General features: G+C 36.7%; 1 protein-coding gene and 1 pseudogene across 2 annotated transcripts in view; both read left to right on the top strand.

The window, feature by feature from the left end:
- The first annotated feature begins 5,662 nt into the window (after positions 1-5,662).
- Positions 5,663-15,181, top strand: LOC137742654 (abscisic-aldehyde oxidase-like; annotated as a pseudogene). The gene is made up of 10 exons (XR_015953139.1): positions 5,663-5,949; positions 7,450-9,129; positions 10,120-10,375; positions 10,519-10,728; positions 10,980-11,198; positions 11,949-12,914; positions 13,458-13,553; positions 13,733-13,831; positions 14,201-14,390; positions 14,625-15,181. The product of XR_015953139.1 is annotated as an abscisic-aldehyde oxidase-like (transcript).
- LOC137742967 (indole-3-acetaldehyde oxidase-like) overlaps positions 5,808-15,504 on the top strand; it is a 59,027-nt gene continuing 49,330 nt past the window's right edge. The window contains exon 1 of the mRNA XM_088679317.1: positions 5,808-5,949. The gene's annotated coding sequence lies outside the window, so the exon portion shown is untranslated. The remainder of the gene's footprint in view (positions 5,950-15,504) is intronic.

Below are 15,504 nucleotides of genomic sequence, written 5' to 3'. Positions count from 1 at the left end.
ATTTTTGCTTTCGTAGTTGTACTTATTAAATGGGTGAGAATAGGCTTGCGAATGTAAGTTATCATATCCTGGGAGTTGTAGAAATCCGAAAAGCAATCATCAAATCCTCCTAGGATCAATGAACTACTTCGCTTGAGCCGAATAAATTAGGATCGTGGAAGCTTAGGAATAAGCTTTGCAATAGGACGTTAAACTCATGATTGTTGTTTTTACCCTATCACTTATTTAGGTAAACGAAAACCCTTTGACTAACCACCTCTTGATCACTTCCATAGACATTAGAATCGAAATGCGGGATGATATCTCACTGTTAGATTGTTATGAGTGTCGTGGAAACTGTGAAGACCTTTTAGTTCGTGTCGTAGAGTTGTTAGTAGTACAGTAAATTTCGAGGACGTATACTTTTGGCGTCATATCCCAAAAATCTTACCGCGGATACCACCACATTGTTAAGTTGGTATGGCAACATGACGGAGTATTGCTTTTACTTTTCACGATTAGAACCGTTTGAAACGAACCATCTTATTCATTGACCTAAAGTCAACAGTCATTACCTTATTTCGAAGGCTAGATGACACTTCTCTGGGGAGATTTTGATGATGCATGGTGATTGTCGATTGATGTGATAAGTCAATTCGGATTCAGACTTTCTTAGTATGTTAACGCTTATGTTTCTCGGTGGTAGAACCACTAAAGATGAACCATCATACTTATGACCTAGAATTAACAATTTCTAATTTCATTGGAATATTGATTGGGACTCTTATGTAGAAAAGTGTGTCCAAATCTTCATTGATCTTCGAACTTTTTATTACATTTACTTTTTGGAACAAGCTAAGTTTTGTCAGAGACAATAGTAGAATTAAATTGGCATCTATGAGTGCACTATGGTGTATCTACTCTCACACATTTCCAGCCTGTCCTTTTCTATTTAATTGGGAAGTATGAGTATCGATATAGAGTTACCTTTAATCTACCAAGAAATGGTTCAAATGATTTTAATCATTTTGTTTGAATGGAGTTAGGAAGTATCTTTTTATATGCGCAGTTCGAGATATGTGGTATATGTAAAGAATGTGAAATTCATTAATCGGGATGCTAAACCAATGATACGCTTATATGATGTTCCAATTGGTGGTTGTTTACTTAAGTAGAAAACAATATTCTTCTTGCTCTAAAAATTGAAGTATTGGCAATAGTTATTTCCTTAAAATGGGTGTTGAAATTTCAACAACAAGACACTTTTAGATTCAAATTTATTCACTTTTTATACACTATCACATTTTATGGCTTCGTCACCTTCCAGGTGTCGGCCAGCACAGCTCGATTCAGGGTCCAAGTGGACTTTCTGGGTCGGGGTGTGTCATTGCCCCTCTTTGGAAAATGAGCATAAATCGTCCAATTTACAACTCATTCCTGCTCACGTGTTCGTAAGGACACGTACTACCTAGAAAGACGTGAAAATGGACAGAGAGTGATAAAGACTCAAATGTCCACTTAGGATTTCCACTTAGCCAACCAAGGGCATTTTTTGAAAATTTTCAATGCTAGGGAATAAAATATGATTAAATTTGGGACGGGATGTGATAGGTTATGATGAATTTGGATGCCCTAGGTCTTGTTTCTTATGTTTTCAATCTATTATTTTCATGTGTTAAATTTGATGCTTAATAATTTTCAGTTTAATTCAAATTTTCATTCCACAAAGCTTCTTAATTAGATTTGTTAAAATTTCTGTGGGAAGATATTCGTAATTAATTATTATATTATTATTTCATCGTATAGTTGTGAGCACTAATTTCGAGATTAATGAGGTTAATTTGTGTTATTTTTGGAAAGGAAGATACTTTAGATATTTAAACAGTTAGATCTTAATTTTTTTTTTTTAAACAAATATCTAGTAATTAAAGGTTTTTTTTTTTAATTAGCACCCCATATAAATATTTAATAATAATGAACCCATAAAATTTAGGTTTTAACCCAAAAACAATTTTTCTCCTCCAACCCTTTTGAGTTAATTTAGCTCGATATTATTAAAGAATGAATTTAGAATAATTTTTTTCTTAATGTAACTTTTTACAAAAAAAATAAATAAAATTACGTAGACTATTCTAATCTATTCTAATCTAATTTTATGAACATTTTAACCTAAAAATATTTAGATTCTACTAAATATTGAAAAATGTGACAGCCCGTTCCTAATTTGAAGATTTTTTTAAATTCTAAATGAGTGAATTGACAAAAACGCCCTTAGTGGCGAGATTATCAACTTTCGTTGACCATCATTACATGATGAGTTTTTATTTTACCATATTCTCGAAGTACTTGATGGTACAAACGTATAGGTGCAAGCGAAATCAAATTTAAAATTACGAGGGAGATTTTACGGACTTACGAATATGAAACGGGATTTGGTAATTTTACATTTCGCAGGAGATATTTTCTGTTTCTCTTTTATGGCCTTGTTTGTGAGCCAATGGGGCCCACACCCCACTCTCCTCCCTTACACTTGTGTCTCCCTCGCTTTTTCCCCTATTTTTTTTTTCTTTTGAAACACTCTCATCTCTCTCTTATTCTCCCCTATTATATTCACTCTCTCTCTATTCTTCAACTATCTCATCTCTGTAAACAGAGAGACTCGACAGCGGTCACCACTGCCTACCTCCTTTGGCGAGCTCCCCAGGAAATGCTAAACCACACCAAACCACCATGTCATATCCCCCTCTGTCTTTCTTGTGTTCTACACCTCTCTCCCTCAACCTCTCTGTCGTCTCTTTCACCCCTACAAACACTGGACAGCCGTGAGGCTGAGATCATCATCATCGCCACTCCGGCGAACTCCAGACCACCACTGACTACCAGACTCTCTCCCACTTTCCTAACCTCATTCTCTCGTCCTTCCTTCTAAAAGTGCAGAGAAAACACATCATCGCCATAGCCATTTTCCTGGCAAAACTCCACTGTGCAACCATGGTAATTTTCGAAATCCTTCAGATTTTTCCTTTCAAACATGATCTGGTACTGTTTGTAACCTCTATACTTGATTTGGAGGATAGTTGTTGCAGAAATGGCTAAGGGAGAGACTTTCCCAGATTTTTGGAAACCCAGAACCGTGACCACCTGGCCACTTTTAGGCCATTTTTCCGGCCAACACATACCATAAATAGGCCCCACTTTGGTATATTTTTGTTCCATACATTTCTAGCTTCAAATTTGCTTTTGAATCATCGAGTTTGGTGAAGAATTAAGCACGGAATGAGCTCTCAAATTTAGTTAAAAAAACTGTAAAAATCTAAAAATCGTGATGACCGGCGCATGTGCAGCACGTGGCTGCCTGTGCAGCCACCTTGTGGCGGCGCGTGCGTTGATGCATGGAGGAACTCGAGATTCCTCCTTAGGTTTCTCGACGTGCCGAATCCAAATCCGCCGACCGTTTTCTAAAATTCAACCATTTTAAAGTAGTTTCTTTATTAACCGTACTTTGTACAAAAATGTGTATATACGTTATATATTTATGTGAATGGTTTCGCTTCTAGGTGAAACACATCGCAAGGATCTTTGATGTCTGGGGCCATTCTTTCACGTGTACATTCACATCGCACCATAAGCTCACTTTAGATCCATTGTAGGTGCTAGTCTTGTCCTAGATAGGCAATTAGGACTCGTATGTGATGCGTATAGCGTCAGTCTGCATGAACTCGTGTGTCAGCATATGTCGATGAGAACTCGATATGATATGTTTATTTCTGCGAGATATTGTAATTACTAGAAGTTATATGCTTATTTACGAATTGTTATGAAGTATTGCATTTTTTAGTTATTGCTGACTACGATAAGTACTTTCATGCTATACGTAGTATATTATATTTGGAAACTATACTTGTTTTACGGCGATGGGCTATTATGTTTTCAAAAAGGTTTCTACAAAGCTTTATTTTTAAGCCACTCACCCTTGTTTTTTCACCCCTCCAGGATTTAGTGCCAATGTTCGTGTCAACATGGATCTCTAGGAAACACTGATATCGGAGCTACTTTTGATGGTATAGTTTTTATTCTAATTTTACTATACTGTACTTATGCTCTGACATCATGTGTGACATGGATCCATTCCCACTCATATGCGCACTCTTACATTTAGGCACTTTTAGGTTTAAATTTATTTACATTTTTTCACATCACTACACTTTATGGCTTCATCACCTTCGTGTGTCGACCAACAAAGCTAATTCGGAGTCCAAGTGGACATTTCAGATTGGGATGACAAAATCACTAAGCCGACACCGTAAAAATTGTGGAACACTATGAAGGAATATGAAACATATGAAATAAATTTTTTTAATTACTTTAACTATTAGATTTAAATTTGGACTGTTATATCCTTTTTTTTATTGTTGGATTTGACTATATTAGATCTTAGCAGTTGGATTCAATGAATTTATAAATATAAAATTAAAAAGAATACACGTATATGATGGCCATCCCCACTAACCCTGGAGGAATCTTAACCTAAATTTGTTCCATAAATGAGTTTTGGGTTAAAACTCATATTTGCCCTAAGAGTTAGAGCAAGTTGGTAAGTTTAGGACCTAAAATTTGAGTTTTACTACAAGGGTTGGAGTAGGTCTAATATGCAATGACAATTTCCACCTTATAAGGTTTAAAAAAAGGGAGTTTTAACGAAAAGCCCATGGTACTGTTCACTTTAATGAAAAACCAAATTTTTACACTAAAAAGTGAAACATGATACTATTTACTTTACCCTTTATTTTGTCCTGATCGTTAAAACTCAAAGTTTTCAAGTCATTTTCATTAGTTTTCCTTTAAAAAAAATACTAAATACATCCCAAATCACTTTTAACATGTATTTCACAAAATTATTTATCTTCTTTAACTCTCTAAACCATTCTCACTCTCCATTATAGAACAAAAGTCTAACTAATGAAACTACAAACACATTGATTGAAAAAAATTATTTTTGATGAATAGAACTTCGAAGCTTCGCCTTATTCAAAATGTACCATTAGAGGTGGATAAAGGTTAAACTTCATTGGTCTCAAATTACAGCCCTCACCTTCTTTCTCAAAGAAGATAATGGTGATGCTTTTTCACATATTCATGTTCTAAAATCTGATGATCAGATAATGGTGAGGTGTATGAGTATGATATGTGATGCATAAAATATCATTTAGTGTGCATCTGAAGGGCAATACTTTATACTGTCGAATTAATATAATAAGCCTAATTAAAACACAAAAAACCAAATATTCTGAAAGACGATTGAGTATTAAATTTTTTTTTTTTTTTGTCAGACGGTCAGCTTTTTAGTTTTTACCAATGGTATACTATTCTCTTTGGATTTTCTTTGTGAAAATCCGAAGGATCAATTAATTGAATTTGTTTATCGTATATCGTGTAATTAAAAATTATTTTGAATTTTAAATTTAATATTAAATTTAAATAATACTTAATAAAAATTGGTAACACGATATATAATGAACGAACACGATTAAATGATTCCCGAATCTCAAAAAAATTTCGGAGAACATTTTCGTCCTTTACCAATCACAAAAAAGAAGGAAAGTCAAAATTGTGATCTCCACTCCTAAATTCAAAGACCATGTGAATGCGATACTTGCATTAAAATACTGGTGCCGTCGTTTTCTTACTTTCTTTTTCATTGTTATTGGAATGGTTGTTGGGTTAGTTTAATTTCGATATATGAATTTGTAGCTGAGTAGCATTGCCTCTGAAACAGCAGCTGGGTTCCTCTCGCTTTGCTCACAGAAATGGCCAACGAAAGAGACGCAGCGGCAGTAAGCGGTGGCAGCCTAGTTTTTGCAGTTAACGGAGAGAGGTTTGAGCTCCCGACCGTTGATCCTTCAACCACTCTGCTCGCCTTCTTGCGTTCTCAGACGAGATTCAAAAGTGTCAAGCTCAGCTGCGGTGAAGGTCTCTCTCTCTAACTTTGACTGTGCTCTGCGTGTATGATCATGAATTTCTGTGGCTTTTTTATGTATATTATAAACATGATGATTGATGAGTATCATTTGTTGATTTTTGGACGACTTAGTCGTACGTACTATTAAAGAAAAATTGCGTGTTGCTATGAAAGAAAAATTGCGTGTTGCATGCTATTGTTGAAAATGAGTAGGAGCATAAATCTTGCATAGGCTTATAAGACCTACTTCAACTTTTAGAGTAGAACTTAAATTTTAGGTTTTAAATTTACTTCAACTTGCTCTAATCATTGAGACAAATATGACTTAAAACTCAAAACTCATTTCTGGGCCAAATTTAGCCCAGGATTCCCCTTGGGTTAGTGGGGCTAGTCCACCATATATGTATATTATTTTTGGTTTTATATTTATAAATTCATTGAATCCAACAGTTAAGATATAATTTGATGAAATCCAACCGTAAAAACAATATCTACCAGTCCAAATTTAAATCCAATAGCTAAAGTAATTAAAAAAAAAATTCTTTTATGTGTTTCATATTCTTTCATAGTGTTTCACGAGTTTCATGGTGTCGGTTAGTGATTTTTCAATATTTGTCGGAATCTAAATATTTTTAGGTTAAAATGTTCATAAAATAAAATTAGAATAGTCTACATAATTTTTTTTCTTTTAAAAAGTTGCTTTAAGAAAAACAATTAGCCTAAATTCATTTTTTAATGATCTGGGAAAATTTAACCCAGAATGGTTGCAGTGAAAAAACTGTTTATGTGCAAAAAAATTTAGGCCTTAGCCTAAGGGTTGGAGATGGTCTAAGAGGTTGGACTACTCTCCATATTGCCAATTGGTTTTGTGGTGGAACCTCAACTTTCTTTATGGTACTAGAGCAGGTTGTCCCACGTATGAAGCCAAACGACCACATGTGCTCCAGGTCACCCTGTTATGTTGTCCACGTGTTAGGCTCGAAAAATTCACCACACGTAAGGAGGCGTGTTGAGAATGAGCTCCACGTCACCTCGATATGTTGTCCACGTGTTCGGCTCGAAAAATTTTTGCCACATGTGAGGGGCGTGTATTGAGAATGAGTCCCACATTGATGGGAGAATAGACCTTGTATGAGCTTATTAGAGGTTGGACTACTCCCTATATTGCCAATTGGTTTGATGGTAGAATCTCAACTTTTTTCAATTATGATCAAACTTTGTGTTTCTCATATAAAGAATTCTGAACTTTTGGTTTACCATCCTGAACAATTGTTGCAAAATAAAGTAATTTAGAAAACGAAACTAGTACTCACCTCGCTTCCGAGGTGACCAACTGATGCTTAAAGAGGTTTCTTTTTGTGACGAAATGTCTGTAATTTAAGGTTTTTTTTCTGCAGTGATCATATTAAATGAGATTGTAGTTTGGGTTTCAAAATTTTCAAGGAAAACTACGTCTTACTATAAATCTTTGGACACGTTTTATGATATGCACTTATAAAAATCGGGTGCAGGTGGTTGCGGTGCTTGTGTTGTGCTACTGTCCAAGTACAACCCTGTTGTCGACGAAGTGAAAGATTTTACTGCAAGTTCATGTCTCACTCTGCTTTGCAGTATAAATGGATGTTCAATTACAACATCCGAAGGCCTTGGAAATATCAAAGACGGGTTCCACCCAATTCACCAAAGGATTGCTGGTTTCCATGCTTCTCAATGCGGCTTTTGTACTCCTGGCATGTGTGTTTCACTCTTTGGAGCTATTGTCAATGCTGAAAAGGCGAATAGACCTGATCCCCCTCCTGGGTTCTCCAAGCTTTCTGTTTCCGAAGCTGAAAAGTCTATTGCAGGTAACCTATGTCGATGTACTGGGTATCGACCAATTGCTGATGCCTGCAAGAGTTTCGCATCTGATGTTGACATGGAGGATTTGGGGTTCAACTCCTTTTGGAAAAAGGGAGATAGTAAGGAAGTAAAAGTAAAGAGTTTGCCTCTATATAACCGTAATGGTGACATCTGTACATTTCCGGACTACTTAAAAAAAGAAATTTGTTCTTCCATGTCCTTGGATCCTACGAGATATGGTTGGTACAATCCTCTTAGAGTTGAGGAGCTTCAAAACTTATTGAAAGATAATGATTTTGATAATGCAAACGAGATGAAATTAGTTGTTGGAAACACAGGGACGGGCTATTACAAGGAGCTAAAGCGCTATGACAGATACATTGATCTCAGATGTGTTCCTGAATTATCAATGGTTAAGAAGGACCCTGTGGGGGTTGAGTTCGGAGCAACTGTAACAATCTCTAAAGTTATTGAGTCTTTGAAGAAGAAAGACAACGGTGGATCTCCATCAAGAGGTGGTGATGTGTCAAAAAAAATTGCCAATCATATGGAGAAAATTGCTTCAGGGTTCATCAGAAATACAGGTAGTATAGGAGGGAATTTGGTGATGGCACAGAGAAAATGTTTTCCTTCAGATATTGCTACAATACTTCTTGCTGTGGATTCAGAAGTAGATATAATGAATGGTGCTAGATCTGAAACGGTTATGTTAGAGGATTTTCTGAAAAGGCCTCGATTGGATCCGAAAAGTGTACTTTTAAGTGTTAAAATCCCAAATTGGGAAGCAGTTAGAAAAGTTTCTCCAGAAACCAACACCATGTTGCTTTTTGAAACCTATCGAGCTGCACCAAGACCCCTAGGAAGGGCATTAGCTTATTTAAATGCTGCCTTCCTAGCAGAGGTTTCGTTTGGTAAGATTTCCAAAGGAATTATGGTGGATCATTGTCGTGTGGCATTTGGTGCTTATGGAACTAAACATGCAATTAGAGCAAGAAAGGTTGAGGAATTTTTAACTGGAAAAGTGTTGAGTCCTGGTGTTCTATATGACGCTATTAAATTAGTTAGGGATGTTGTGGTTCCTGAAGAAGGAACTACGAGCCCTGCTTACAGGTCAAGCTTGGCTGTTGGTTTTCTTTTCGAGTTCTTTAGCCCCTTAATTGACAGTGAAAGTTGCAAAGGATTCTTGGGAAATACTTTGTTGGCCGATGCTTCCAAGTTAAAAAGGAACAAAAGTGCTACCGATAAGATGAGAACTGTTCTGTCATCTAGTAAACAGGTGATTGAATTAAGTACAGAGTATGATCCGGTTGGTAAACCAATTACAAAATCTGGAGGTCTCATACAAGCTTCAGGTTAGTTATCCTTCACATACATGATTATACGGATGTCTACTTACTAAGCATCCTTTTATTTTTTTATGGTGGTGGGAGGGAGGGCTAGCACACTACAGCCCGAACAAAATATAAAAAAAAACAACAACCAAACTCTAAAAACTGCTAACGAACCAAGAGATAGCAGCTTTCCAATAGCTCCCACGAAATCTTCAAAAATCCTTCTATTCCTCTTCATCCAAACCACCCAAAACAAAGTGAGGATCATTGTCTCTTTTTTTTGGTATTGGACTTAGTTTGCAGGCCTGTTCTCTGCTCCAAAATGTTCCCTTTTATCTAGTTGAGAAAATTGTAGTATGATTTCTTCGTTAACAATTATGTTTAGGATTAGAATGACTGGTTCTTGTTTTTTTCCCGCTGGTCGGTCATGTTAAATACCTAAAAGTAGTGGGAGTTTGAATTATATACTTATGATATGCTTATAGAAAGGTCTCATTTTCCATCTTTTGAGATCATTCTTTTATATAAGAAACAAAATCTTAATGAAACCAAAATTGACAGAATACAAAGTGATGACCAGTTGTGGGCAATTTGTTCACCTGCTATATAGCATTGTGTCCTCCTCCCGCTGTCTCTCACTCTTTTGCTCTCTTGCTTTCCCTGGAGAGAGAGAGAGAGAGAGAGAGAGAGAGAGAGAGAGAGAGAGAGAGAGAGATATAATTTCTTAACAGATCATGTTTCAAATGATTCTCTTTGTATCTTTATGGCACCAAGCTTTCGTTGACCTTTTGTCTTTTTTTGTTTGAATTTGTTTTGTTTCCTCGTTTGTAATAGTTATTGACTGTTTTCACAAAACAGTGGGTGTGCTACAACTTCAGTGTTAATTGTTTCTTCTATAATTCTTTTGTTTCAACTGACTATGTATCTTTTCCATTTTTTTATATGTCTTCTTGAGCGCTTCTAGCTCGTGACACAAAAGTACTTATCTCATTCATGACCATCAATTTGTAGGTGAGGCAGTCTATGTAGACGACATTCCATCTCCGAAAAATTGCTTACATGGAGCGTTCATTTATAGTACAAAGCCTTTGGCTAGAGTGAAGGGAATAAAATTTGAACCTAAATCACATCCAGGAGTTACTGCACTGATATCTTTCAAAGATTTCCCAAGTCTGGGGAGAACATTGGGTCTAAGAATTTTCTTGGTACAGAACCTCTGTTTGCTAATGATCTTACAGAATGGGCTGGTCAGCGTCTTGCTTTCGTGGTAATTCAACGATCTTGTGATTATATCTAACCATCTTAGTTGGGATGAATGCCAATCGTTATCCGTAATTGTAGACTATACACATAATTTTTCTCCTTTCTTTGGATGTGTGTCAGTTTACTCATCAAAAGAAAGTTTTGTAGGTAGCAGATACGCAGAAACATGCAGATATGGCTACAAACTTTGCGGTGGTTGATTATAACATGGAAGATGTAGATCCACCTATCTTATCAGTCGAAGAGGCAGTTAAGAGAGCAAGTTTTTTTGAGGTCCCTCCTTTCTGCTATCCGAATCAGGTCGGTGACATATCAAATGGAATGGCTGCAGCTGATCACAAGATTATTTCTGCTGAGGTACTTGAAATCAATATGACATTCTTTCTTTGTTTCCCGGTCTCCTTCCCACACTAATGTTCTGCCCTTTTTGTACTTTTCTATGTTCCAGTAATTTGGATTTTGGATATTCAACTTTGTTCCTTGGTTTTATTTATATACATAGAAAGGACTTGTGAAATGGGAGAAAATACGAGTATAAGAGAATGTTGGCTTGGTTTTCAAGTAGAACCGCCCACTAACTTACAAATCCATGCATATCTTGCTTTCAGATCAAACTTGGTTCACAATACTATTTCTACATGGAGACACAAACAGCCCTTGCTGTACCAGATGAAGACAACTGCATGGTGGTTTACACTTCAAGTCAAATGCCTGAGTCTACACACTCTACAATTGCAAAATGTCTTGGTATTCCTGAAAATAATGTTCGTGTAATTACAAGAAGGGTCGGAGGGGGCTTCGGTGGAAAGGCCATGCAATCAATGCCTGTGAGTATAATACCTGCATAAATCTCTATATTCCTTCTTTATTACTGTCTATCTAATCGTGGACGAGATTGTCCGTTTAACTGTAGATTAAGCACTTGTTATCACAGTGAACTTGAATATAATATTTCTGTTAGACAATGAATGGAACCCAAAAACTTAAGCTGCTAGGAAGCGGGCCAACATTGTGTATTAAGCTAACATTCTGCGCACATACAACTCCTATCCTGCATGTGGAGAGTACACAAATGCAGATTAAGAGAAACATACTGGTGTAGTCTCATTATGCACCTAGAAATTTAGACGTAAGTTGGGAATGAGTGTAGGAGGTTTTTTAACCAAAGAACTTCCAACCAAGCCCTTATATATACACATACACATAGATGTAGATATATAATTCATATATAAAATGATATTTGATTCTCTAGTGGTGCAGAGAGGTGTACACGTGAGGCGAAGTTTTAGAAAATAAAGCAATAGTTAGCATTTAGTGTCAGTTCTGAGAGGCCTACTAGAATATAAATGATTGCTGGTGTGTATCCTGATAAATTACGATTTTTCAGGATCAATAGTAAACCAATAAACTTTATCTTACACATGCGTGCAGACACCAGACACACTCACACACACATAATATATACGTGCATATATATATATATATATGTATATATCACTTGCTATGTTTATGGTTTTTTGAGTACTTGATTCCCAATGCTCAATAGAATATAAAGCTGCTGCAATTCTGATGTTTAGGTCGCAACTGCATGTGCTCTTGCAGCACACAAATTACATAGACCTGTACGGATATATCTCAATCGCAAGACTGATATGATAATGGCTGGAGGAAGGCATCCCATGAAGATAACTTACAGTGTGGGATTCAAGTCTGATGGGAAGATTACAGCTTTAGAACTTGAGATATTGATAAATGCAGGGATTTCCATAGACTTTAGTCCATTATTGCCAAAAAGTATTGTGACTGCACTTAAGAAGTATGACTGGGGTGCTCTGGCTTTCGATATCAAGGTGTGCAAAACAAACACTCCAAGTAGGTCTGCTATGCGGGCCCCTGGGGAGGTGCAGGGGTCATTTATCGCTGAAGCTGTAATTGAACATGTAGCATCCATCCTTTCTATAGAAGTAGATTCTGTGAGAAGCGTTAATCTTCACACATCTCACAGCCTTGATTTGTTTTACAAGCAGAGCGCTGGTGAACCCCTGGAGTATACTTTACCATTGATATGGAACAAGTTGTCCATGTCTTGAAGCTTTAACCCAAGGACTGAGATTGTAAAAGAATTTAATAGGTGTAATAAATGGCAGAAAAGAGGAATTTCTCGAGTACCGATATTGTATGAAGTGTCATTGAGGCCAACTCCGGGAAAAGTAGGCATTTTAAGTGATGGGTCTGTTGTTGTTGAAGTTGGAGGAATTGAACTGGGTCAGGGGCTCTGGACGAAGGTAAAACAGGTGACAGCTTTTGCTCTTGGTTCGATTCAATGTGATGGTAGTGGAGATTTCTTGGATAAAATACGGGTGGTGCAATCAGATACATTGAGCTTAATTCAAGGGGGAATGACTGCTGGGAGCACTACATCTGAGACAAGCTGTGAGGCAGTTAGACTTTGCTGTAATATTTTGGTTGAGAGGTTAGCTACTCTCAAGGGGAGATTGAAGGAGCAAATGGGCTCTATTAACTGGGAGACTCTTATTCAGCAGGTATTCTATTTGGATTGAGGGGAGGGCTTATTTCACTCGTGTGCTCCTTTGTTGGAATGCAAATAACACTACCATAATAGCATGTTATTTGCAGTCTCCCAGAGGAGTGCAGGGAGCAAAAATAGCAATCACCATGAAATTATTGATGCATCATTTTTTTCTTTTGAAACATTTCATTAACTTATTGATTTGTTTCAAATCCATGCCATGGCGCTCCAATAGTTCACACACTGAATCTGGAAGAACCCAAGAAACTCAACCCCAGACAGAATAATAGACATTGAGCCACAATTTTCTTATGAGTACAAACAAAACTTAATGAGTTATCAAACTTTCAAGCTTGCCCTACTTCCCAGTGGCTTCTTCTTATAGCTTTTGAAGACCACTGAAACACCAAACTCTCTCCAAGAAATATATATCGAACATAAATAAAAATCAAATAAATAATAAATAATAAAAAAAAACTCGCTTTAACTTGCATTTTTCTTTATTCCCAAATTTGATGTAGTTGTTGCGGTTTATATTTCTTCTGTCAAAATGCAGGCATCCATGCAAGATGTGAACTTATCAGCAAGTTCTTATTATGTCCCTGATTCTGCTTCCATGGCATACCTTAACTATGGTGCTGCTGTGAGTGAGGCAAGTTTGTGTTGACCGTCTTACTCCTTCATTTTCATTCATGTGTATTGTTGAATTTTCGGCAAGATGCAGATTTACATAATGCAGAGCAAATCATAGTGCAACGTCACAGTCATAGAGACCAGTTTTTTCTTATTTAAAATTTATAGATTAATAACATTGAAACTACTTGATCACAGGTGGAGGTAAACGTTCTGACTGGACAAACCACAATTCTGCGATCGGATATTATCTACGATTGTGGTCAGAGTCTCAACCCTGCTGTGGATTTAGGACAGGTTAGCATGATTGAACTTGCTACTCAGATTTTTATAATGTTTACATACATTTTTTTATTTTTTGCATTTTCTTTTAATTTGTTTTTTGCATTGCTAATCAGTAGGTTCTGCCTTGGAGAATTTTTCAAATTCCATAGTAAGAAAAAGTTAGTAGTTCGGTTTATTTTATAAATTTTTAGGTACTTTCGTTCTTTAGCGTCTTTAGGCTTTCTCTGTTCGAAGAAGTGTAGCATTTTCATCATCTAGTCATCTTTGGAATAAGAATCCTAGTTTTCAACTTTTCTACAATCTGTTAAGATCCATAATGCCAGTTCACTGGCACGTAGTTAATGTGGTTTAGTTAAGTTTGACATTACATGTTTCTTGCAGATCGAAGGTTCTTTTGTTCAGGGTATTGGGTTTTTCATGCTTGAAGAATACTCGGAAAACTCTGATGGGTTGGTGATTTCAGAAGGTACATGGACATATAAGATTCCTACGGTGGACACCATACCCAAACAGTTCAATGTTGAAGTATTGAACAGTGGGCATCATAAAAAACACGTGCTCTCTTCAAAAGGTCTGCCATGACGTTCCTTGCATACTTCTACTTATCCCAACTACAACTGATACCAGAAAAGTATTTTGTGTGACTAAAAGTAGGCAAATTTTGAAAAATTTTTGGGTTATTACATAAATTGGAAAGCTGAAAATTTTATGTTAGTATGAACATTTCAATTAAAGAAGAGCATGTTTCATCATAAAATTTGAAAAGTGTGGTGTGAAACTCACACATTGAAAATCGTTTGCGCAGCTTCTGGTGAGCCACCATTACTTCTTGCGGTTTCTGTTCACTGCGCTACAAGGGCTGCCATTAAAGAATCAAGAAAACAGCTTCTTCAGTGGGGCGGCCTAGATGGATCGGCATCAATATTCCAGTTAGACGTTCCTGCTACCATGCCTGTTGTGAAGGAGCTGTGTGGACTGGAAGCTGTGGAGAGGTACTTGGAATGGATTGTAGGCGGAGAATAAACGTACGTTATGGCTGGAAGGCATGATCATGCTAGTTAATTTGTCCATCACAGCCAAAGAACCTAAAATGTGAGTCAATCGCCGTCACTTGATCTCAATAAGGATACGAATATAGGTTTTTCAACAGATTTTAGGTCTGTTTATAGTGCAAAACCAATAAAAAAACGAGAATTGGCAACAGATGAACCATTCTATCTCACGTTACTTGTGTTTAGGTTCGTTGTCCAGTTTTTGAACATTACTGTTGAATAAGCTTTTATCTGTAAGACAACTAAACACGAACCATCTTATTATACCCTTTGTGTTTGCAACTTGTATTGAGACAAATTGTGTTGGACCAAGGTTCATTCGACCGGAGAATGGTTCGTAATCTCGGAGATTGGGGTGTTTTCTGTCTATATTTATATTTGAGGAAAATTCTATGCAGTGAGAGTGTTTAGAATTGGGGTCATTATTGTTCAAACACTCATCCCCAAGAGTGCTGAATTAAACCCCTATACCGTGAAACGGTGTACTAGGTTGGTGAAGGAACCCAGTAAGCTGCAGAGAATAACAATAATAGTAAAACATAAGAGCATTTGGGCTCCTTAAATGAGCTCCTAGCTATAATTTAGGGAGGATCTCAAAATAATCAACTCTATTCATGCTCTGTATCCACCTTT

The sequence above is a fragment of the Pyrus communis genome, chromosome 11 (genome assembly GCF_041283825.1).
Source record: "Pyrus communis isolate YQ-2024b chromosome 11, ASM4128382v1, whole genome shotgun sequence".
Lineage (NCBI taxonomy): Eukaryota > Viridiplantae > Streptophyta > Magnoliopsida > Rosales > Rosaceae > Pyrus > Pyrus communis.
This window is presented reverse-complemented; position numbering and strand designations above follow the sequence as displayed.